This window comes from Monodelphis domestica, chromosome 4, assembly GCF_027887165.1.
Source record: "Monodelphis domestica isolate mMonDom1 chromosome 4, mMonDom1.pri, whole genome shotgun sequence".
Taxonomy (NCBI): domain Eukaryota; kingdom Metazoa; phylum Chordata; class Mammalia; order Didelphimorphia; family Didelphidae; genus Monodelphis; species Monodelphis domestica.
In genome coordinates, this window is record NC_077230.1 from 52,324,834 (window position 1) to 52,349,877 (window position 25,044).

The window sequence follows — 25,044 nt, forward strand, 5'->3', positions numbered from 1 at the left end:
CAATACAATGTATTGGTTCCAAGGCAGAAGAGTGGTAAGGGCTAGGTAATGGGGATCAAGTGACTTGCCCAGGGTCACACAGCTAGGAAGTGGCTGAGGTCAGATTTGAACCCAGGACCTCCTGTCTCTAGATCTGGCTCTCAATCCACTGAGCAACCCTGCTGCCCCCCCCAACACAAAGTTTTTTTTTAAACAATTGGTTAATTTTTCTATTGGTTTCTGTAAGAGATATGAATATTAACATATTAAATAATAAAACCATGTTCAAATCAACATTAAGATAACATTTTTAGGGAAGAGGTACAAAGAATATTTGAATTAAAGAATCCAAGTTTTGAGTCCTATCTCTGTTGACCAGATTTATGAGAATGAATAGGTCATAACCCCTCGGACCATGAATTTTCTTATGGTTTTAATAGGATAAATAATGCATAATAGCACTGCTATATCATAAACCTGTTTTGAGGAAAACCTTTTTAAGTCCAGAAAGTATAGATAGGTCTATAGGGTAGTCTGAATAATGGATCCCCTGAAGGGAGAAGCAGTTGCATGATTTGAATTCATGCAGTTTTTTTCATTGAGCTGAACTAGTGATCATATTTTACAAAATTGCAACTGTGTTTAATACCAATTTAAATACATACCACAACTTCAGAGAATTCATTACTCATACTTAGTGAGACCTGGCTAGACTACATAAATGTGAGCTATGATTATTGATCAGTACTCTGCCTCATTTATAATAAGTTATTTGTTCTCAAGAGTAAATTATTTGGTAATGGGTTGGTAGAATAGGATTTGAAAGTTCAAGAGAGAGTAATAAAGAATATTTCTGTGGAAAGCACCTTAGAGGCTACCTAGTCTATACCTCAGTAGGAAACATTTATCTGTAAGTATTTTTCCATGGCTGCATGATTCATGTTCTCTCCCTTCTTTCTTCCTTCCCCACTCCCAGAGCTGAAAAGCAATTCCACTGGGCTGTACATGTATTATCACTTGATAGCTATGTCCATATTATTCATTTTTATAATAGAGTAGTCTTTTAAAACCCAAACCTCAAATCATATACCCATAAAACAAGTTGTAAATGGTATGTTTTTCTTCTCTGTTTCTATACCCACAGTTCTTTTTTTCTTGATGCTGATAGCATTCTTTCTCATAAGTTCCTCACAATTGTCCTGGATCATTGCATTATTACTAGTAGAGAAGTCTATTACATTTGATCATCCCACAATGTTTCCGTTTCTATGTACTGTGTTCTCCTGGTTTTGCTCATTTCACTCCACATCAGTTCATGGAGGAAAGACCTCCAGTTCATCTAGAAATCAACCACTTCATCATTCCTTATAGCACAACAGTATTCCATCAGCATCATGTGTCACAATTGGTTCAGCCATTCCCCAATTGAGGGACACCCCCTCATTTTCCAGTTTTTGACCTCTACTAAGCACAGCTATGAATATTTTTATACAACCTTTTTTATTATCTTTTTTGCGGCACAAACCTAGCCATGGTATTATTGCTGTATCAAAAGGAATGCATTCTTTTAGAGCCCTTTGGGCATAATTCCAAATTGATTTCCAGAATGGTTGAATCAATTCACAATTCCACCAGTCATGTCAATATGAAACTTTTAAATATGACCAAATTCATTTTATAGGGAGGTGATTTGAAACTCTTACTTTGCTACAGTATTTGAGGGAATTAAATGTCATCCATATATATATATACACACACATATATATATTTATCCATATATATTCACATACAACATAGTTTAGCATCTATATACTTGTCTGTATATATACACATACAAATAAACACATATAACATAAAATGTAAGTTTTAAAAACATTACTCTAAAAAGTAGATCATTTGGGGAAAACTAGTAAAATGCATATGTTTTGGAGGAGGGTATGGATGCTTAGAAACAAAATAGAACATTTATTTTTAAGCTGACTTCAAAGTGTTAGAATTGCTCATCTCAGAATTTCCCTCCTCTGAAAAGCATCGTTTTAAAGATGGAAACAGTATGAAGGCAAGTGAGCTCCTCTGGCTCTGAATTTCATTTGAAAACATAGCAAGAAATGGTGGCATAAAAAGTAAATTTGATTCATTTCAGAGAAAACCTCCCTTGTTCTTCCTTTATGTTTTTACTCTTATAGTTCCTTCAAGGACATAGCATTGGTAATGCTTTTCAACGAAAAGATGCTGCAACTCCAAAAGTTGATGTGAGTGCACAGACAAAATCCCTTGTCTCTGGTGTGGTAAAAAGTATAGACATCTTTGTGTAAAATGAGTAACTAGCTCTTAAAAATTATGTCTTCTCAACTCAGGTTTTCATTTTAGAACCCACAATATGTATTTGAATATCCGAAGATGAATAAAAACTGAACTTCACTGAAGAACACTTTTTTTTTTCAAGTTGTAATGTTGAGTTTCCTACCAGAAAGGCAGACTGAAATTTTTCCTCCAGAATGAAATGGACTTGTTGACATCTTGTGAAACTGTGATAGAGCTCAATATTGACTTTTTTTCCAACATGAAATTTCTTAAAGGAAGCTTCTGTTCTCTGTTTAATATTGCACATATCCTGAGTGATTGTGCAAATGTGTGTTAGAAAAGAAGGGAAAACACTTTTCTACTAAGCAAATACCTACTGATAGAGTTAAAGTGGAGTGCTTACTTGGCTTTTTGGAAATCTGCTCTATTAAATTCCTTATTAATCAGTCAATAAGCATTTATTAAGGGCCCACAGTTTGCAAGTCTATGATCCTCTGACCAGATCGCCTTATTCCAGCCTCTTTTCTGAGACAGCTAGGTGACCCATTGGATAGAATTCTGGGTCTGATGGCAGAAAGATGTGATTTCAAATCTAGCTTTATATAACTCTTAGCTATGTGACCCTGAGCAACTTACAAAACCTCTGTCTGCCTCAACTGAAAAATGAGGACAATAATAATAACTACCTTTCAGAGCTGTGAAGATAGAAGGAGATATTTACAAAATAAGTGCTTAGCAAAGTTTTTGGTGTCTTATAAGTACTACACAAATGTTAGGTTAAAAAAATCAGCAGTAATGTGTAAAAATAATGTATAACAAAAAGCTCTGATTAAGAGATTGATTATGTTGAAGAAAAATCATCCAGCTGAGATTTCTAATATGTTGTCAAGGTTAAATTCTCATAGATGGACCATGTTAGCTCATAAGCTTTTGTATGTCAATTCACATCATAATACCCAGAATTATATAGTATGGGGATTCAACACTGGAACCCTATTTGACTGAACTTAGGTATATCACAAAGGGGATTCAGCAATTCAATTTCCTTATTGCTGTGAGCCTTGCCATTTCTGAGCTATCCCTTTGTTTTTAGTACTCCTTTACTTCCCATTTTTGGCCTGGGTAAATTGTATCCTTTCAGCCGAATATAAATTCTTTGAGAGCAGAAACTATCATTGTTTTTTTTTAATATTTCTATTCCCAGAATCCAGCTTGATACCTTTCACTAATTAGGTTTTTAATAAGTATTTGTAGCAAATAAATTGAAGCTTGTTTAGGAAAAAAAGTGTGTAGGGGGGCTACTATGTACTCTTTTAACTGACTCCCTTCACTAGTTTTTTTGGGTTTTTATGGTTTATAGTTTTTCTCTTAAAGGGCCAAAAGCAAGATCTGTCTGTTCCTTCTTCTTAAAATGACAGAGTCAGAGCTGTCTCTTGTTGTCTCTAATGGAAACAGCATACAAATTAAAACCGTCCTCTGACCCAAAACTTCTGCTCCTCATGAGACAAAGTGAAAATAGAAAATTCCTTCTAACAGTGCCAAGAACTGTGTTAATTGCTGGGGATACAAAGGAAGGCCAAAGACAGTAAGACAGTCCTTGCCTTTGAGGAACTTACAATCCATTAGGGAAAACAACATGAAGATAAAAAAGGTACAAACAAATAATAGGATGAAAAAGAAGACTCTAGGATTAAGAGGGATGGGAAAAGCTTCTTGTAGAGGTTGAGATTTTGGCTGAGATGAAATAAGTGAAAGAAATCAGGAGATGCGAATGATGGGGGAGATCATTCCAAGGTTAGATGGGGGATAGATAGAAAATAGACAGCAAAGAGATGAAATGTCTTATTCAAGAAACTGCAAAGTGAAACTGGATGGAAGAGCACCTAGGTTGGGTCCTTGGAAGTGTGTGTAAACCAAATAAGATACCAGTTAATCCTAACAAGGCTGGCTTGCCCTAATTATTGCCTACACCTTACTATATGATTGTGTCAGCAGTAGAGCATTAACATCAGTTAATATGAAGAGGAGAGGGGAGAAAGAGTAACCATATTTATTTAATTGGTTTTATTTGTGTAACATTGTGGTTCCAGGTTGTTAGTTACTGGTGAGTATAATTATTGACAAAAGAGACATATTGTAAATATTATTTCACATTGACATTTAAATGTATTATTTTTAGTTTAAAAAACAAACCCTTAGACCTAGATATTTTTTCTTTTGATGTGGGATATTTCTGTGAAGAAACTATATTGATCCAAATTGGAAACAAATGTGCTTAGAGAATTATTCATATTTGTAAAAATTAACTAGCGAATGTTACATATTCAAATAATGTTTAAACAATGGGAATAAGGATAGCATTGTTCATGAAATTAAATTATCAGACTCAATTGCTTTCTTCAACCCTAGCATGTATCTCTTTTTCATGTAGTAGGCCACCCCAAATTCCCCAAACTATAGTTTTTGGATATTCTACATTACCAAGTACCAGATACCTGAGAATCAAAACTTTATCACAGGGGAATATCAAAAGGCAGACAAATCAACATCTCTTTTCATAAGAAAGAACTCAAGGAGGCTCTTTTCAAAAGTTAAGTACTGTGTGGTAGATAAAGTAGTGGACTTGGAGTCAAAGAGACCACCTTTGTTCAAATCCCAACTCTGACTTTTACCTTTGCTGTATAACTGTGGATGTCAGTTAACCTTGTTGGGTATTATAATATTTATTGCTCATCAGAACTGAGATGACATATATAAAATATGCCCCAAACCACAAAATGTTATATGTATGCTACTAATATTTTCTTCCTAATTGATCATCCCTGGAGTAGTCAAATCATAAATCAAATCCAGCAGATAAACTAACCATTCTAGTTAAAGAAGGTAACTATTTTTAGAATCAAAGTTTAAACTTTTTTCTTAAAGGTATATTTAGTGATTTTTACTTATATTAATAAGTGGTAACATGCTAATATCTGGGCGTCTTCATATTTCAGAGTTTTGACTCCTGCATTAATATACTGACATCTTTTGTCAACTTCTAGAGTCATACCTTAAGAATAAATAATGTTTACTCTTCATAGTAGAGATATAAAGAAACATGCTCTGTGTTTTGGATCTATGAGAATAGAGCCATATTTCCCTTTATTCAATGTTTTGCCTGAAGACATACTTTTTAACAAAATGAATTAAATTATATTCTAAGTACCATGGAACTTAATATTTGAAGAGAGACTTTAGATAACCCTTTCCTAATCATATAAATATTTTGTAAATAAAATAATTTCTCCTTAATCTGTTTTTCAAATTCAGTTATTCCATAAAGTATATTAAATTTATATTTAATTAATATATCTCTTATATTTCCTAATATGAAACCTACCTTCTATATAACCTTGTAATGCTTAGCATGGACCCATGATATTTTGATGACCTATCACTAATATTGCTGTATACTTATGGGTCTCTGAGGGTCTGCAAGCTCTCCTGTTCTACCTTTATTTGATATACCTGAATTGGGGCCCATTTATGAATGAGTTGCAAAGGGTAGTAGCAAGGTAGATGTACATGAGAATTATCCAAGTACCCAAGGAAACGGAATCATTAGTAAGGCAATAACTTTTAACAAAAGAAAATCTTTTCCATCACTTTTCTTCTTACATTTCTTTTTGCTGACATCCAACCTGCTGATATAATTGTCATGTCATTCCAAATATGTGACATTGTGCTACAACAAAATAGTGTGCAGAGGTGACAGTGGATCTCCCTTTCTCCCCTTCTTGTATTGTCTAATTTTTCAAGTTAGGAAATGTATATGTTCACATTCAAGGTCTAATAATATTCAGACCTCAAATTCTACTTTACTTAAATCTGATGATGGTTTCATAGTGTGAAATCTGACACTTTTCAGCATTTTTAAAAAGTGCTTTTATAAAGTCTGTCATATTTGTCTAGGTAGATCTCTGTAATTTACAACTCTTGGTGTGTGTGTGTGTGTGTGTGTGTGAGAGAGAGAGAGAGAGAGAGAGAGAGAGAGAGAGAGAGAGAGAGAGAGAGAGAGAGAGAGAAAGCAATTTAAAGAAATACTCAGGTGGTGAGTTAAAAATAATCTGCTAATGGGGGCAATACACAGTATTGATTCTAAGATGGAAGTTAAGGGTTTAAAAATAATCTACTGATAAAAATTATAGTGATGATAGGTTGTGTGGTGGTGGCAATTCCATTATTCTGGTAGCTTTTGGTGCTCAGAAAATCACACACACAACTGATGATTCTTTGATGATTCTGAATTGAAAACATAACTACAAAGTGATTACAATGCTATATAGATGATTATAGTGCTATAGTGTGCACATATTTATACTGTGGTGATCTTAATTCATAATAACAAGGCATTGGATACATTCACATGTGTGTAATATGCAGATTTATGATGATTCCTGCAAAGTCTTTTGTCAATCTTAAAATATGATATACATTTCAGTTATTAGTTCTATTTAGTACCAGATTAGAACCATTGCTCTTCTTTTCTGATTTTTGTCTTGCTTTGGGGGTCTGATTACTCTGGAAGAAAGAGTGAGTCTGACAACATTGTGCTTCTCTATCTCACTTAAATCTACTTCATACCCAATTCAAGACATCACACTCATGATGGCATTGGTCCTCTTCCAATTGTACAAACAACAATGTTCAAACTGGAAAAGCTGTATAGACTAATTAGTCTTTGTTGTACAAAATGCAACTGAGACTCTGAGAGATTAAATGATTTGCTCAGTAAATAAATTTAAAAAACAGTTATTAAGTGCCTACTAGATGAAATGCACTGGATCATATAGTTCTTGCTGAGTTAGAACTAGGGCTTAAGACTCCAAGTCTGAAGAAATGTAAATAGACTTTTGGCTTGTAAGTATCTCAAAATCAGGAAGACTATCTCTGCAATATCCTTTGTTTTTCTGAAGAGGGATAGGGCATTTATGCTTTGATGGTGTCAATCCCACATGTACTATTTGTCAATTCTTCTAGATTTCAACCAAAATTATTTTCATCATAGGGTTAAACAAAATATGGATTTGGAAGAAGATAGTAATATTAGTTGTGTGGATGTTTTATATTCTAAATCACACCTAATGTTGGTACCTAGTAATGAATATTACATGTGGCTTTCAATTGAGATTTTGTTTATGCTTTCATTGTTCACTAAAACCATTTGTTTTTTTGAAAGTGTAGAATTTTTTATTATGGTCATTACTACCTACCTATAGGAGATTATATGTTTGATTTTCACAAGTACTTACAAACTGTAACTTCTCTTTTCATGTTTAAGGGTTGTACCTACTCAATATTTTAATATGATGCTTACTGCCAGTGGGAAAAACACATTTTTTTAGTACTGTTAGTCTTCAGGTGATGCTATTTGGACAAAAATCATAAAACATTAAAGAAGCATAAAATATAAGTTATTTACAAAGAATAAGAGACAATATGGGCATACAGGACCATATACTTAGACCTAGAATACATTTCAGAGGACACCTTTATTTTACAGATGAATAAACAAGCCAAGGGAGGTAAAGTTTCTTATACCCTGAATGATATACTGATATTATTAGAATACTAAAAGTATCATAAAGAAGGTGTCTAGTATGTAGAATACTTAGTGGAGTACTGATGAGAAAAATGGGTATGAATTACACAAGATAAAGAGGCAGGAAAAGATTATAATTCATCTGAATCAGTGCCAGAGAAATTACATTCACCAAGTTATTTTAAAGTAATATATGCTTATCCTTTAGAATATAGTGATAAGTGCCTAATTTAAATTGTTGTTAATGATAATAATGATATCTAGCATTTACATAGTGCTTTAAGGTTTGGAAAAAAACTTTATATTTGCTATCTTATTTGTTTGGTTACAAATTATCTAAAATAATTTAAATATTAGCCCAGTTTTGGCCCTATGGCCAGTCTTGGAAAGTCTGTCTTTTCTTCTTAGCTAGTGAGCCTAGAGTACTGATTATTCCTTTCTTTTTAAGCTATCTTGCTAAGTAGCAGGCATGACTGAAAGTGTACTTTCAGTCATTTGTGTCAGTCAAAGGAGGTGTGTTTCCCCTATTTGACAAATTAAGAGTAGTTAGTGACTGGGTGGTATTTGTAGGCAGATGGCCTGCCATGCTAACTGACATGTTTGCAAATGTTGTTCTACAGGGCAATAGACCCTGTTCAGTTTTGTCACAGACAAGGAGGCTAATGGAAAACATACACCCTAACAAAGAAAGTGCCATCACACACTGGGATTTAGAAGGCAAGTTGTATTCTTTTGGAATGGCAGGCATTGTGCTCAAGACAACTATCCTTTGTGTCCTTCTCCTCTAAAGTAACCTTAGGGATGGGAGGTGAGAAGGGATTTGTAATTTGGTAATAGAAACCTACATTTGCAAAATAGCTTTTAATACCCATTAACTTTGGGGAAAGCACTCTGATTATATATTTTAAAAAATTTTAATTAATTAACTTAATTAAATAAGACTGTTTTCCATGGTTACATGATTCATGTTTTTTCCTTCCCCTCCTCTGTACCCCCTCCCAGAGCTGATGAGCAATTCCACTGGGTTTTACATGTATCATTGTTCAAAACTAACTTCCATATCATTAATATTTGCACTAGGGTGATCATTTAAAGTCAACATCCCCAATCATATACCCATCAAACCATGTGATCAATCATATGTTTTACTTCTGTGTTTCTATTCCCACAGTTCTTTCTCTGAATGTGGATAGCATTCTTTCTCTTAAATCCCTCAGAATTAGGGGGCAGTTGGCTGGCTCAGTGGATTGAGAGCCAGGCCTAGAGACAGGAGGTCCCAGGTTCAATTCTGGCCTCAGATACTGTGTGACCCTGGGGAAATCACTTAACCTCCATTGCCTAACCCTTACCCTCTTCTGCCTTAGAACCAATACCCAGTATTGATTCTAACACAGAAGGTAAGTGTTTAAAAAAATTTGTCCTGGGTCATTGCATTGTCACCACTAGAGAAGAAATTATGTTTGATTGTGCCACAGTGTGTATGATACAATTTTTAATAAGACCTATAGTTTCTGAACAACACTGAAATATTTCAGTGCTTTGGAAATCTGCTTCGTGTTTGTTGCGAAGGGAAAAAAATATATATTGCCATTCTTCTAGGAGTCTGCTTAGAATTTTTCTAGGCTGAAGACTCTATTTTCTCTATATACAATTCTTCATTTGTAATCCAAAGGAGAAAAAAATCAAGAATTCTAATTTTACAGTGTCAACTTTAAATCTAGAAAGTCTCAGAGCATGAAACTATGCAACAGTTACCATCAAAGTAGCAGCTGAAGGTCATGCTAGGAGGCATATTAATTCTATCAACATTAAGTCCTCTAAAAAAATGACACTTTATTGTTATTAAGTAGAGATTCTTAAAAGGCCCATTAACTCTGTTGGCCACAAAGTGGCACATCAATTATAAATTTGTTTTATGTAAATGAAAACTCCAATGACTCTGTTATTCTATTACTTTATACCTGCAATGAAAATAGAGGAAACCACTAGCTGACAATAGGAACCTCTGTATCTCTTTTCTTGGGGATGTGCAGGGAATCTTAGGATGAACAGCTGAGCTCTTCACACCTCATGCATTGGGGATAAATTACTTCAATAAAAATTCTATTATAGCTTAAGAAAATTATCTCCAAGATTTTGACACATTCAGGTGAATGGATGAATATAGATGTCTGGCAATATCTGTCTTAGCTGGCAATGGTAGACATTTTGGGACCTTCTTATTGCCCAGATGCTACATATGACCTTTAATATGGCAAGTACAGAGTATTTAAAAATGACAACCGTGCAGAGCTCTTTGCTCTCAAGGATTTCAATGAGATACTAAGTAAAACACTGAAGTGAATTAAAGACTGTAAAAATTTGAAAAGGACTACACTTACGGGAGTGTCAGCATGAACATTTTAACATAGAAATATACCCTTTAGTACAAATAAAATTTCTTCTCCTCCTCCCCCACACCATATTTCACAGAAAACATGCCAAGGGGCAATAACTTTCATTATTATAAAGTTCATTCCCCAAATACAAGCTGATGATCCTTGACAATGTGTTATACAAAATTTGGAAAGCTAGATAAGATTTATGCATTACATTTTTTGTCAATATTCTCAGAATTATTTCCATTCTCAGAATTATTCTCAGAATTATTGTCTTTAGTATAAGAGACAATTTCTTCACCTTGGTATTTAAAGTTCTTTACAATCTGATTCCAGCCACCTCTTGAAAATTACTTCAAGTTGCCTCCATTCATATACTCTGTACACTAGCCCAGCTGGCCTGCAAAGAATTCCTCAAAATCAGTACATGATAGAAAGGGTTTTGAGGGGTGAAGTAGGGAAGGATGGATCAGTCATTTCACAAGTGATGGATAATTAATGGACAGACTAGGTTAAGAGTTATTCAGGAACTTTTAAGCAATTAGAGGAAGACTACCAGCATAGTGAGAACTAACTTGGTTTGCATTACAGCCTCCTTCTCAAAGGTTTGCTTTTTTGAGTACCACAGGAAAAGAATTCTAGTTAATGCTGTCCCACACTCTAAAGCATTTACTACAAGGCCAATATCTGCCTTGGTGCTGTACTAGGACAAGCAAAAAAATAAACTGAAGGGGTCTCATGCCCTATGCCATTGCCTTGAAAGACAAAAGACAAGGCTAGCTAGCCAATGACATGATTTAAGTAGTTGCCACATTAGCATATGTAAATTAAACCCTAATCTTATTTAGAGCAAAATTAAATAGTCTACACAACGCAACACAAGTGGATATTGACTAATCTGTACGTCTTTGGCATTTTATTTCTTTAGAATTCCTTCTTAAGAATACTTCCGAATAAAACCCAGTTTGTGATTTAGTCTCAATATTGGTGTAGAGTTAAGTAGAATGTAAAGCAAGCCCTTCTAATTCTAAGAACAGAATGAATATACTTTTTTTTTCACTCAAGGATAGAATGGCCTCTTATAGAGTAGCTGAATAAACTAAGCATGTCAAATGGCCATTCCACATATCTTCCCCAGACATTAAAAGCAAAGGAGGCAAAAAGCGGATCAGCCTGACTTTTACAAGAGGTTTTCTGAAAAAGAACCGAATACTAATAACATCAAGATCAGAAAGCCTACTTTGTTGTTTTACTGCCAGTAGTTCTCAGACATTCCCAGTGGTGCAAATGGCAAGTTTGTCCACATGGCAAAGATTCAAGATGAGTAAACCCCCCAAAGGGAGTCCAGCCATACAGAGTGGCAAGTAAGCAGGCTTCTTTTCCCATTTTAAGGAGATTATCTCTCTTAAGACATGAGACATTTGCATTTTTGAGCTAGAATTATAGACATACAAAGCCAAAATGTAATGGAGTGAAAGCTTGAAGGATGTTTTCAAGCTAGAAGGAGAGAGACATCTTCTAATGCTCTTCAGTGGGACACTTAGCATTACCCTCCTAAATGGAATCACTGGAAGCTACATCAGGAGAAAGGGATAGAAACAGAATGAATCACATGAAAATTTACAGCATTCCTGAAGGCATCGAAGTGGATGACCCCATTACTTTCATTGAGCAATTTGTTCCATCTCTTCTCACACATATAGAACCATCAGAAGGCCTTTCGAAACACAAAGATCCACTGAATCATTTCCGCCTCCCTGCTATCTTTAAACCCTGTAGTGCTGTTTTTTTTTCTTTTTTAGATTTCAAGGCTTCACATTAAATATTTTCCTTCTCTCATGGTCAGATTTCTCTCTCTCTTGTGCTACTTTAATATTTGTTTTACTTCTGACTTAGATCTCGATGTAATTATCAAGAAGAAAACTTTTCTTTTTAAATTAAAACTGAAAAACCAGTTCAACAGAAATTAGAAAACTCTATGGCATCTTGCAATTATCTGAGTGAGAATTCTTTTTTAAAACTAAGTTATTGAATCATTTTATCTTTGCAAAGAGAACAATGTTGAGGAGTAAGTTACTTGGAAAAAGAAGGAAAAATGGAGAGAAGGGGATAGAAGTATGGAAGATAGAGACAGAAAGAGATAGACAAATGTGTATATATACACATATAATTATTTTTTCATCTGGAACTATAATTCCTTTATGTTCAGGAATACTCTCTATCACACCAGATCAACAAAGAGAGTTGTCTAGAATACTGAGAAGTAAAAGTACTTGAGAAAGAAGGGGAAGTAAGGTCACATGGGCACTACATATCTGAAACAGGAGTAAGACTCAGGTTTTCCTGATTCTAAAACCTTCTCATCTGCACTTTTCTTTCAGAAGCCCTGTGAAAGTGTTATTGACTCCATTTTACGGATAGCCCAGAGAGCTTCAGTTATTTGTCCATGGAAACATAGGTATTAAGTAAGAAGCAAAATCAGTCTTTTGACTCAAAGTTTATTTTTTCCAGTTTAATGTTCTGTTCAAACTTATAATTTACTTAAGAACTCTGTTTAATAATCACTTCTTTCACTTCACTGACAAACCTCATTCCAAACTAGCCATTCCCATGATTTGTGCTCCTCAGCACTTATATAGAATTAATTTGCTTAAATTCTTTAATTGATTTTTTATATGCTTGTCTTGTCTCTTCAAGTGGTGGGTAAGATTCTTAATGGAAGAGACCATATTTTCTTCCAATTTGACATTCCCCATAGTATCTAGTAAAGTGCTGTGAATACGATAGGTATTTAATAATGAATGGATAGTGGAATGAACTGTGAAAAGTATATGCAGTCATTCCAAATCTGTATAGAAATGAGGACAGATACTAATAATTGAAATTCATTTTTTGTAAGAGAACTAGTTCTATTCCTTTTAGCTATTCTCCATTGGTTTTATTTTGCATTTTTTTCTAGATGTATAGCTCTTCTGCAAACTGTTTTTAAGATTGATCCTTAATTGAAACCCAGAACTGGACATCATGCCCCAAAATATTCCCTTCCATGGAGATTTGATAGGAAAGCTTCAGTTATGATTCTTACATTCTTTTTCTATTCATGACTACTAGTGTTTCAAAAATTTTCTATTTTTTTAAAAACAAAATATAAAATTTCAATCCATTGTCAGTTTATTTGGCATACTCTATATTTTTTGTTATATTTAGTGTGGAACTATGAATACATTTGTACAGCATGGTAACTATGTATCTATAAACAAGCACATAGCAGGAAATTATGAAGTGAAATAGTTCATGACTTTTTTCCCCATGACAAAAAGTTCATATTAAAAAATTTTAGTGGTAGCAACATAGCTCTGTGGATAGAGAACCAGGCCAAGAGTCAGGAAGCCCTAGATTCGAATATGACCTCAGATGCTTCATAGCTGTATAATCCTAGGCAAGTGACTTAGCTCTAAGTGCCTAGACCTTAACTGCTCTTCTGCCTTGGTACTAAGTATCAGTTCCAAGATAGAAGGTAAGCAATTAAAAAAAAAATTTCCACTATTAAAGTGATTTGTCTAACTATATACCTCACATCTGTAATATTTATTGGGAAAGGAAAGAGGATTGGAAAAATGGGGATAAATAGGGAGGTTTCTATGGGGTAAGGAGGAGTTAAGGGGAGAGAGGGAACACTGCTTGGTGAGGCAAGGGAGGGAGATGCCCCCTGCTGAGAGGAAGCTGCAGGGGTCCGATAAGGACTATTTGTCCTGGAATGATTGAGCTGAATTTCAGCTCCCTCTATGACCAGAAATGATAGTCCACTTATATCACTGCAAATTCAAATAACATAAAGTTTAATTACTAGTTGGGATTGGAGTTTTTTTCTCAGTTTCAGACCTGAGGCCAGGCCCCAGAGGCTGGCGGAGAGTTTGTCCCACTCCTGTCTGCTCTGGTTGTTCTAATTCAGAATCTTAGCAGTACACAGAAAGCAACAAGGTCTAACCTTCAGAGATGAATGGGCCTGAATCTTCGGGCTGAACCAAGAAGAGGCGGCACACCACACCAGACTGGGCTGAACAAGCTCCTTCCTCCCCCAACACCAGGCAGCAAGTCCCACCGGGCAGGAAGGAAGTGCTAGTCACAAGACCCAACTGCCACTCCCAGTTGGGCCCTTCCCCCACAAACTGTCAGTCTTGTTTCCTTTCCACAAATCTTTAGCAGAATTTAAGATTTAAGAGTTACTGAATTTGAGTAATGGCTCAAAATTGATTAATGGATTTAAATATTGGCCGTTGTTGCAGTTGCTGTGAGATAGTGGGATTCACACATGACTATCTCATAAATAACTATCAGAGAATATTATGGACCTTTCACCTGATAAACCTCAGCCTCAATATGGGAATAAGAAGCTGCCATGAAAGATCAATAGTCTTTACAGAATAAATCATGTATTAAACACATTGTCCTTCCAGTGTTGAAGAAAAGTGGCCAAGAAGGCAAATGTTTTTTTTTTCTGTCTTCTAGTGGTTATTTTCAATTGACAAATGAGATCTCTGAATTCTCTATGTTGTCATTTAATTGTTAGGTATGAAAGCAAGATCCAAGGTAGCCATATTGTATTGGAAAACCTATGTGTTTCAATATTTGTTACAGGTTAAACCACTAATTTTCAAGATTTTTTTCTAGGCTATAGGGTCTGTTAGAGTGATACCATGGAGAGGTATATCTTATATAATATGTATATATATACATATATATACATATTATATAATATCTTATATAATATATTTGCTTATATATCATATAAGCAAAGACACATTTCCAACTTCCATCAAGGCTGAAAGTAGAATTAGGAAATTTTAAATTTGTGTGTGCATGTGTGTGTGTGTAGGCACATGCCTCAACCTATGATATTATCAATGTATGATATTACCCTATACTTAGTGAGAAAACTCTCTCTACTAATCCAGATTATTAGTATAAACTGTTCTTCATCTTAACATCTTAAGAAAGTTGCCTAGAACCCTGAGAATTAAAGTGATTTTCTTAAGATCCCTAAGTCATTCTGCATCAGAAACAGGAAATAAATCCAAATTTTTTTGGACTGGAGCCTATCTTTCTACTGACCATGCGAAACTGTCTTTTGAAGTAGTGGCAGGGGATAATTCCAAAGAAACTGGAAGGTCAGAAAAGTTTAGCATCCTTTTCTCAAGTTTGAGATTTGTGACTGTTTAAATGATTTCTCATTACTTAAAACAAAATGTAAATGTTCCCAAATTCATTTTCCACTAATATGTATGCATATGGAAGGAAAAGGAAAGGAATAATCATAATGTGCTAAGATTAATTGGTGAATTCTTCTTGGAAGAGGTATGTTTTGAAATGCATTTTAAAGTGGGACTAGGAGACTAAATATGGAAGTAAAACTGAGATAAAACAGGAGTTCTCACCCTGAAATCCAATAACTTATTTATATTACAATAAATTAATTATATGATAGAATGGTATAAAATAAAATTATATGAACATATTATTACCTATGTTCATTCATATATATTATGATTTCAATATGATAGCCTTGTACTCTTACATATTTTTATACCTTTTAAAATGTGATTTTGAGTAAGGGTCAGTAGGCTTTACCACTCTGCCAAAGACATTTATGTCTCACACACACATGAAGAGACACAAAGGTAAGACAAAAAAAATAGGACTGTTAAAGTATTTTGAGGCTCTGCTAAATTTGGGACAGTGGTAGCAAAGGTTGGGTGTTCTAATGGCAGATGTTATAGTAGTGAAGTCCCTTAATCTAGCAAAGGCAATATGTCATGTCAAGTGTGCTGATTTTATTTTATTTTATTTTAATTTTATTTTTTTAATTTTAATTTTGATTTTTTTGTTTTTCCATTTGAATAAGTTTATTTAGTCAATTTAGAACATTATTCCTTGGTTACAAGAATCATATTCTTTCCCTCCCCTCCATCCACTCTTCCCACAGCTAATGCACAATTTCATTGGGTATTACTTGTGTCCTTGATCAGAACCTATTTCCATGTTGTTGTTTATACTAACTAGGATATTCATTTAGTGTCTACATCCCCAACCATAGGCCTTTGACCCATGTATTCAAGCAGTTGTTTTTCTTCAGTGTTTTTACTCCCGCAGTGTTTCCTCTGGATGTGAATAGTGGTTTTTCTCTTAGGTTCCTCCAAGATGTTCAGGATCATTGCATTGCCACTAATGGAGAAGTCCATTACATTCAGTTGTACCACAGTGTATCAGTCTCTGTGTATAATGTTCTCCTGGTTCTGCTCCTTTCACTCTGCATCAATTTTTAGAGGTCATTCCAGTTTACGTGGAAATCCTCTACTTTATTATTCCTTTGAGCACAATAGTATTCCATCACCAACATATACCACAATTTGTTCAGCCATTCCCCAATTGAAGGGCATCCCCTCATTTTCCAATTTTTTGCCACCACAAAGAGTGCAGCTATGAATATTTTTGTACATGTTTTTTTTTCCAAGTGTGCTGATTTTAGAGTGAGAACTAACTGGGATCATATCCTGCTTTTAGTACTTCCTCCGTTAACTCTGGATAAGCCACTTAAACTCTGATACTCCATTTCCTCATCTGTAAAATGGGAATTTTTATAGTGCCTGTCTCAACAAGGCAGATGGGGGGGGGGGGAGATCACATGTGATAATGAATAAAAAAGTGTTTTGCAAGCCTTAAAGGACAAAATAAATGTAGACTATTAACTTTGATATTTTCAAGATCACATATTGCAGTCAATAGCAAGCATATTTGGTTCCATCATTAAAATAAAATGAAAGGACATTTGTTCTATTTTTGATGCCACCATGAAATTGTTTTCAAATGTCAGTTGAATCCCCTAGTTTCTTTGTGCCTTTAGTTTTGGTGTTGTTCTATCTGTAAAATAATATGCACATATGAATTTGAGGAGAAATTCCTTTTTTTTTTAAAGGAATGATTATCACATAAAGCAACATAACTCTTAGATATTGGTAAAATGTGGATCAAAGGTGGTATTATTTCAGGGGATTCTGAGGTAAAATGTATCAGGCTCATTGGTATTAAGGTAGGAAAAAGATGCCTGGTATTTTTCATATTTGTTTAATTTTCTCTCCAGATAGGTTTCCTGATAACACCATGATTTGCCCCCTGATTCAGGCTGCCTAGCACTTGAGTGTTGCTGTCTCATGTAGTCTTTGGCTGTACAGTCACTCTGCTAACAACTCTTCTAATTAAGTGCTTTTGAGGAATCATTTGTGCTATTTGATTACAAGGGGCATGCTACAGAAAGACCATCATTGTCAGAAGACACAATGGAGATAACAAGAGTAGGAATTTGTTGCATTTCACATGAGTAGTATTTGTTACTTAGCCTTGCATAGAATGATGTTTTTTTTTTATAGCTCAGCTAAAGAAATTTGATGCTTGGGAGTAAGATGGATGAAGTAAGATGGATGACTTAATTTATAGTTTCTCTTACTTATTTCTTTGTCTTCAATTATGTGCAAATAACAATTTGCACATAATGGAATGATGTCATTTTACTTGCAGTACTTAGAATTTGATTCATTGATAACAACAAGACATTGAATTTTTGTAGCACAGAGAGGGGCCAAAATGGTAGAAAAAATAAATAGATTAAAGATCTTGTAGTACAAAGGAGATGACACTTGAATAAGTATTCCTTACTTAAAGTCTGTATTTCCCTCTCTCTCTCCCTGCCCTCCTCTCTGTCTCTTCCCCCTTCCCCATCTCTGTCTGTCTTATCTCTGTCTCTCTTCCTCCCACACCCCCCAGTCTCTGTCTCTTTCTCTCTCCTCTCTTTCTCATTGGTCCTGAAGATTTGACACACACAATTAGTCATTAAACTTTTATTAAGCATCTCCTTGTGTCAAGCATTGTGCTAAGTGCTTGAAATTTAAAATAAAAATAAAGGTAAAAGAAAACCTTTGCCCTCAAGGAGCTTACAGTTGAATGAGAGAGAAAACACACAAATATATACAAAGCATACTCTACATAGGATAAATAGAAAGTAATCAACAGAGAGAAAGAATCAGGCTTCTAAGTAAAAGATAAGATTTAAGTGAGCCTTGAAGTTAGGGATATCAGTAGGCAGAGAACAGAAAGGAGAATGTTTCAGGAATGGGGAATTTGGGAGAGAGAGAAAATATTCAGAATCAGGGAATGGGTTATTTTATTAATAGATTAGATAGTAGGCCAATATCACTGAATCAAAGAGTATGTGTCAGAGGGGAAAGGTGTATGACAACTGTAAATGTAGTAGGGGCTAGGTTATGAGTCACTTCCAGTGTCAAACAGAGCATTTAATTTTGATCCAATAGACAATAGGGAGCCACTGGAGTTTACTGAGTTTGATAGGTTTAGGAAAGTCACTTTAATGGCTGAAAGGAACAGACAGAGTTTTGAGAAAGGCAAACCCAGTAATAGGTTATTACAGTGGTCCAAGTATTAGATGATGAGCTCCTATACTAAAAGAATGTGTCTGTCAGTGTTAGAGGAAAGAAGGTATCATATTTGAGAGATGTTTCAAAGTATCTCAAGATGTTTCCAAATATTTTTTTAGAAAATTTTATTTAATTCATTAATTTAGAATATTTATCCATGTTTACGAGATTCATGTTCTTTCCCTCCCCTCCTCGCAACCACCTCTTGTAGCTGATGTGCAATTCCACTGGGTTTTACATGTGTTATTGATCAAAACCTATTTCCACATTATTAATATTTGCACCACGGGTGATCATTTAGAGTCTACATCACCAATCATATCCCCACCAAGATGTTTCCAAATATTAATAGGCTTTTGACAATATATTGGATATGAGAGATGAAAGATAGTAAGAAGTCCATGATGACTCCTAGGTTACAAGTCTGAGGCATTGGGAAGATTGTGTTGTCCTCTACAGTAATAGAGAAGGTGGGGATGTATGTTCATGGGAAAGATGAGTTATCTTTTGGATATTCTGATTTTAAGATGTCTACTGACCTTCAAGCCCAAGATGTCTGAAAGACAGTTGGAGATGGGAAATTGGAGGTGAGAAGAGAAATGCAGTCAGCTAGTTGTTTGGGAATCATCAGAATAGAAATTAATATGAGCTAATTAGATCCAGTTAAATTGTATTGAAAGAGAGAGGAGAAATCCCAGAACAGAACCCTAAGACACACCAGGATTCACAAAGTGTGATCTGGAAGATAATCCATCAAGGGAGACAAAGAAAGAATACTTAGAAAGGTAGGGTAAGAATCAAGAGATAATTAGGCTCAGGAACCTGAAAAAAGAAAATATCAAGGAGGTAAGAGTGGTCAGCAATGTCAAAGGCTGTAGAGAAGTTAAAGAGAATGGATATAGAGAAAAGTCCATTGGATTTGGTGAATAGGAGATCATTAGTAACAGGTTCAATGTAAGGACAAGGACAGAAGCCAGATTGTAAGGAATTAAAAAGGGAGTTAGATAAGAGAAAGTGGAAGCACCTTTTGTAAATTGTCTCTTTTTCCTCTAGGAATTTGGCTGTGAAATGGAGAAGAAATTTAAGACAATAGCCTGAGGTAGGGAGAGAGATCTGGGCATATTTATAAGTAAAGGAAAGGAGTCATTACATAGGTGTAAGCTGTAAGAGATAGGGGTCAATTAGTGAGGGAGGGATGATACCATGGATACAAAGAGAGTGCTTTGCTTCAGATATGTGACAACTCTTCATCAGAGAGTAAAAGAGGAGAGTATGAGCAATGATGACATTTTGTCAGGGAATGCTCTTCACTTTCTCAGTCAGGTATGAGAAGAGGTTCTTTGCTGAGAGAAAGTAGAGGGTTTAATGAGAAGATTGAGGAGAAGAGAGGAGAGAGGGATTGGAGCAATGACTATGAGGAATGTGATAAAGAAAAAGAAAGGATTGCATTGTGACATTGCAGTTGAGATTAGAAGACTGAAATGATGTCCCTGATCTCAAGAATCCCTCTGTCATGAAAGTCACAAAGGTTATTTGCATTCCTCTCATCAAGAGGGATTTAGAACAGTTTTTCATGGGCTTATTGATAATTTTGAATTCTTTAGGTGAAAACTGCCTATTCATAATCCCTTGACCATTTGTCATTTGGGGAATGGCTTGATTTATTGTAATTTTGACTTAGCCCCTTATATATTTGGGAAACTAAACCTTTGTCAAAGAGTTTTGTTATAATTTTCATTCAATTTGGGGATTGGTTTTGTTTGTACAAAACCTTTTTAATTTGATATAGTCAAAATCATTCACTTTACATTTTGTAATGTTCTCTATTTCTTGCTTGGTCTTAAATTCCTTCCTTTCCTAGGTCTTGATCAATGACACATGTAAAAAAAAACCTAGTAGGATCGCACATTGGTTATGCAGGGGTAGAGGAGGATAAGATTATGAATCATTTAGCCATGGAAAAATATTCTAAAGTAATTAATCAAATTAAATAAAAAAATAAAGATAAATATATTAAATTAATTAATTAATTACTTCCTTCCCCACACCTAATTTATTTATTATTTCACTCTTTATATTTAAGTCATTTGCCCAGTTTGATTATCTTGGTATTGTAAAGGGTGAAATTATGGCTGAGACTGAATGAATAATTAATTTAGGTTGCCAGAGATTTTATTTATAAAAATCCTAATAAAAACTCAAAAAACAAAATACCCAAGTCAGCTGCCAAATTTTATGGTGATTTAATTGATATAGTAGAAAAAATTAAGAAGAAGGGAGAAGGAAAGGGAGAAGGATTCCACCACTGCACCCCTCAACCCCCCAACCCCCCACCACCTGGCTGGTACAGGGTAGGAAGATTAGAAGATCTAGGAAGTAAGGGTTTTGAGTGTGAAGGAGGAAGGAATCAACCTGAACTCCAAAGGGGGCTCAGCTGAGATGCCTGACCCTGAATCAGGTCAAGGATAAAACTTACTGCCAAAACCCAGACAATAACAGCCACCACTCCGAAGATGTCGGAACGCCTAGCACGTTGCCAGCCAGAGTAGCCTCTCCAGGGAAAGAGAAAGGGACAGGAAGTGCTGTACCTTATATGGACGTGTTTTACATCATTTTTTCTGTGTCTCATCTGTACCAATGAGGACTTAGCTTGTCTTGGGACAGCCCAGAGGTCTGTCTTTTTTTCTGCACATGTCTGTTGAAGGCCATTCCTTAGATAATTAAATCTTGAGATTGATGCAGACCTTAAAAATATTGTTAAACTAAGAAGGGAGGAGAAATGTAGTTTCCAAGACTTGATTCTGTTATTCCAAGTATCTCCTTTGTTACTGATCAGGAAATAGCTAAATCACATCTTCTAAAGAATGGTCTGATTAGGGTAGAATAGTTTTAAAATTCACAGTATATGGTCTAAGATGTTGATCTAAACCATTGGTTCTCAACCTTTCTAATGATGTGACCCTGCAATACAGTTCCTCATGTTGCGGTGACCCCAAACCAAAAAATTATTTTGGTGGCTACTTCAAAACTGTAATTTTGCTACAGTTATGATTTGGAATATAAATACCTGATATGCATTATGTATTCTCATTGCTACAAATTGAGAGATTGAGAACCGCTGATCTAAACCATATTTTTTTCCATACTTTTTTCCAATTTTCCCAGTACTTTTTGTCGAACAGTGAATTCTTGTCCCCAAAGCTGTGAACAAAAGGTAGTAATAAATGGATCAATTAGAAAGCTTTTAAATCCTTAATTATGTAGTTTTTACAAGTGTAATAAAAGGAATGAAGATGCATTTGAGAATTGAAATATTATTTAAGTATAAATTTAGATTAATTAATTTAATTTAATTTATTATTTTTATTGTTATATATGCTTAGTTCTCCCCTACTCACTCAAGTTCTATTCATCAGAAATAATAATAATAATAATGAAAATAATGATAATAGCAATTTCTATAACATTTTAAGTTTTGAAAAGTGTTTTACAGCCATCACATAATTTTATCCTCACATCAACTCTGAAATAAATTTGGTTACTATCTCTGTTTTATAGGGAGGAAACTGAGAAACAATGAGGCTAAGAGAATTATTCATAAGTGTTGAAAGCTGTATTTGAAATCAGATGATCCTGACAACAAATCAAATGTCTATAAATTTCTCTTTTCGAGTAGGGTCATTTGGAAGGTATGAGTGGAAGAGCCAAGTCAGAAGTCTTTGGCTAAAACAGTTTAGAGGACTGTAGAACCATAGAATTGGAGCTAGGAGGAGTCTGATATATCATCTCTCATGATTCCCTTATGCTAGAAAGGTAAATACTAGTGATGGGAGAAAAGTGAAATTACTAGCTTAAAGTCAAATAAGTTATGAAATCAGAATTTGAACTCAGGTGGCATGATTCCAATTTTGCCACTTTTGAGGAGACTTATTTAATTGATCTATAGTAAAAACACAGCATTTTGAGATAAGAAGGATTTAGAAACAGACATAAGAGAGAGTTTGAAATATTGAGACTACAGAAATAAGTCAATATAGGATGCTATATGTATATATATGGAAACTCTTTAGCGTATATATATATATATGTATATTATATATTTATGTTAAAGAATTTTCAGGAACCTGAGAGAAAAAAAATGATCAGAGGCTTTAAAATAGAAAATAAAAACAGTTTAACCAAGAATATCATGTGATGGAGTTAATCTGAATCAAACTGGCAGCAAAAAATTTTACCCAAGGAAACTATAATATTGCAGTATTTTACTAAATTGTCCTCTAGGGTAGAGGTTCTTCAGTGGGGACTCTGGGAACTTGAACAGGAAAACAATTACATTAATTTCACAAACCTACATCTGAAATTTAGCATTTCATTGAATAAATTTTAAAAATCTGAGAAGACAATCATAAAGCTTTTCCTGACATTTAAAAAGATAAGAATACTTCCTCTAGACCCTAGGTGAATACAATTAACTGCACTTTATCTGTTTTTATTTGGTTCTTTTTGTTTGTTTTCTGTTGGCAATTCTTGCCCAAGCATATTTATTTTTTTAAAACTACATTTTTACCTCATAAATAGAACATTTGTTCTTTTTATAAATATAGAACCATAGTTCAGGATTTAATAAGCCTTTATTATAATATCCGTATTGCTTGCTACATTCAATAACTTTCGACTCAATTTTTGTGAAGAGGAAAGTGAGTGAATATTTGTTCATGAATTTATTTTATTCTTTGGAGGATATTGCCTTTACATTGAAACATTTTATTGTCTTATTTTTTATAAGCTAAGTAGTGACTGCTAACAATCTCTGAGCTAAATGGCCTTCCCAAAAGAGGAATATCAAATTAACATAATAGAGTAGGATTGGAAGAACTTTAGTTTTGAAAGCAAGTCAGATATTTGATCATACTTAAGGAGTTCTGTTTAAGGTCACATGTCAAAATGTCCACAAATGATATTACTAGAAGACCCATAGTCTGCCATGTGGAAAGATAGAAAGTTTTTGAATGCCAGGTAGCCTTGTCTCTACAAAAGGGAAGTGAACTAGATTGTAAGTCTTGCATTAAGATCTTATTACTGGAAATGCTAATTATAACCTCTTTGTCTTCTTTTTCCTATCCACCACTTAACTTCTAATTTAGAAGGTTCTAGTTAGCTCAACTTTTATTGATGTTGAATGTACTGAGTGAATGTGGTAGATATTTGAGGGAATCAGACATGATTTCGTCCTTGTTCCTGAAACCATTTCCACCTTTGATCTTAGGTCCTTTCCTCTGTTATAAATAGATCTATATCTCTCCACTCATCTCTTAGATTATCTAAGGAATCCTCATTAAAGTAACAAGAAGACAAGCAGAATGAACTGTCCTAGAAGACAAGGAAAGAGAGAGTTTTAAATGACAGGTCAATGATACTCAATGTCACAAAGAAAATGAAAAGTGGATCTGCACACTTGACTACCTCACAGTTTTTAAGCAAGAAGGATAATTCAAATAATACTGTGAATAATGGATAGAATTGGACTTCGGGCCAGAAAGACCTGGATTCAAGTTCTCTGCCTCTGACTTTTGACTAGCTGGAGGACTTTGGACAATTCACAACTTCCCATTTCTCTAAAATAATCTAATAGTATAAGTTACAGAACAGTTGCTCATCTTCACTGGTAAATGCAGTTTTTTCATTAGCTATTTCCGATATAATTCAGTCAACAATCATTCCATCAAACACTTACTATATATCAGCCAGCTATTATGATGCTCCCCCCAAAGAAAATAAAATGCTTCTTAGCTCTAGGAAAAATAGGCATATTTTCAGCAACAGTTAATCAGCCAACCTTATTTTATCAATACAAAAGTCTGAATGGTTAAGTTGAAGTTTCTAATTTAATGGTAATTTAGAATGACTCTGAAATATCCTTTTTCAATAAGTTACCAAGGAACACAGCAACTTTGTTCTTGACCTTGGCTACAATTGTAGAATCTTTAGATTGCTCGCTGAGTGAGAGATGTTAAGACTATCTATTCCTTTTATGACATTCAAACAGTGATGACTCCCTGAAGTAAATTGAGACAGGAACATCAATAAATTCTGTCCATGTCCAACCATTGCTTCAAAAATAGAAGACAAAAATTAACAGATGCTTTTTCTAGGGAGCTCGGTCACCCTTTTCACTCCCCATGACTGTCATAGTGTAAAAAGTCTAGTGTCTCCGATATAGTGTGGTTTTATCTATTAAAGTTATTACATTTTAATGGCACTAAGAATTTTGGGACATTTTGTGTGTGAGTGTGAGTGTGTTTGTGTGTGTGGA

General features: G+C 34.6%; 1 protein-coding gene and 1 long non-coding RNA gene across 2 annotated transcripts in view; one reads left to right on the top strand and one right to left on the bottom strand.

Annotated features, from left to right (window-relative positions):
• LOC103106659 (uncharacterized) overlaps positions 1-14,336 on the bottom strand; it is an 88,992-nt gene extending 74,656 nt beyond the window's left edge. The window contains exon 1 of the long non-coding RNA XR_008911080.1: positions 14,234-14,336. This is a non-coding gene — a long non-coding RNA (uncharacterized LOC103106659). The remainder of the gene's footprint in view (positions 1-14,233) is intronic.
• IL1RAPL1 (interleukin 1 receptor accessory protein like 1) overlaps positions 1-25,044 on the top strand; it is a 1,590,341-nt gene that overhangs the window by 352,288 nt on the left and 1,213,009 nt on the right. The window lies entirely within an intron of this gene.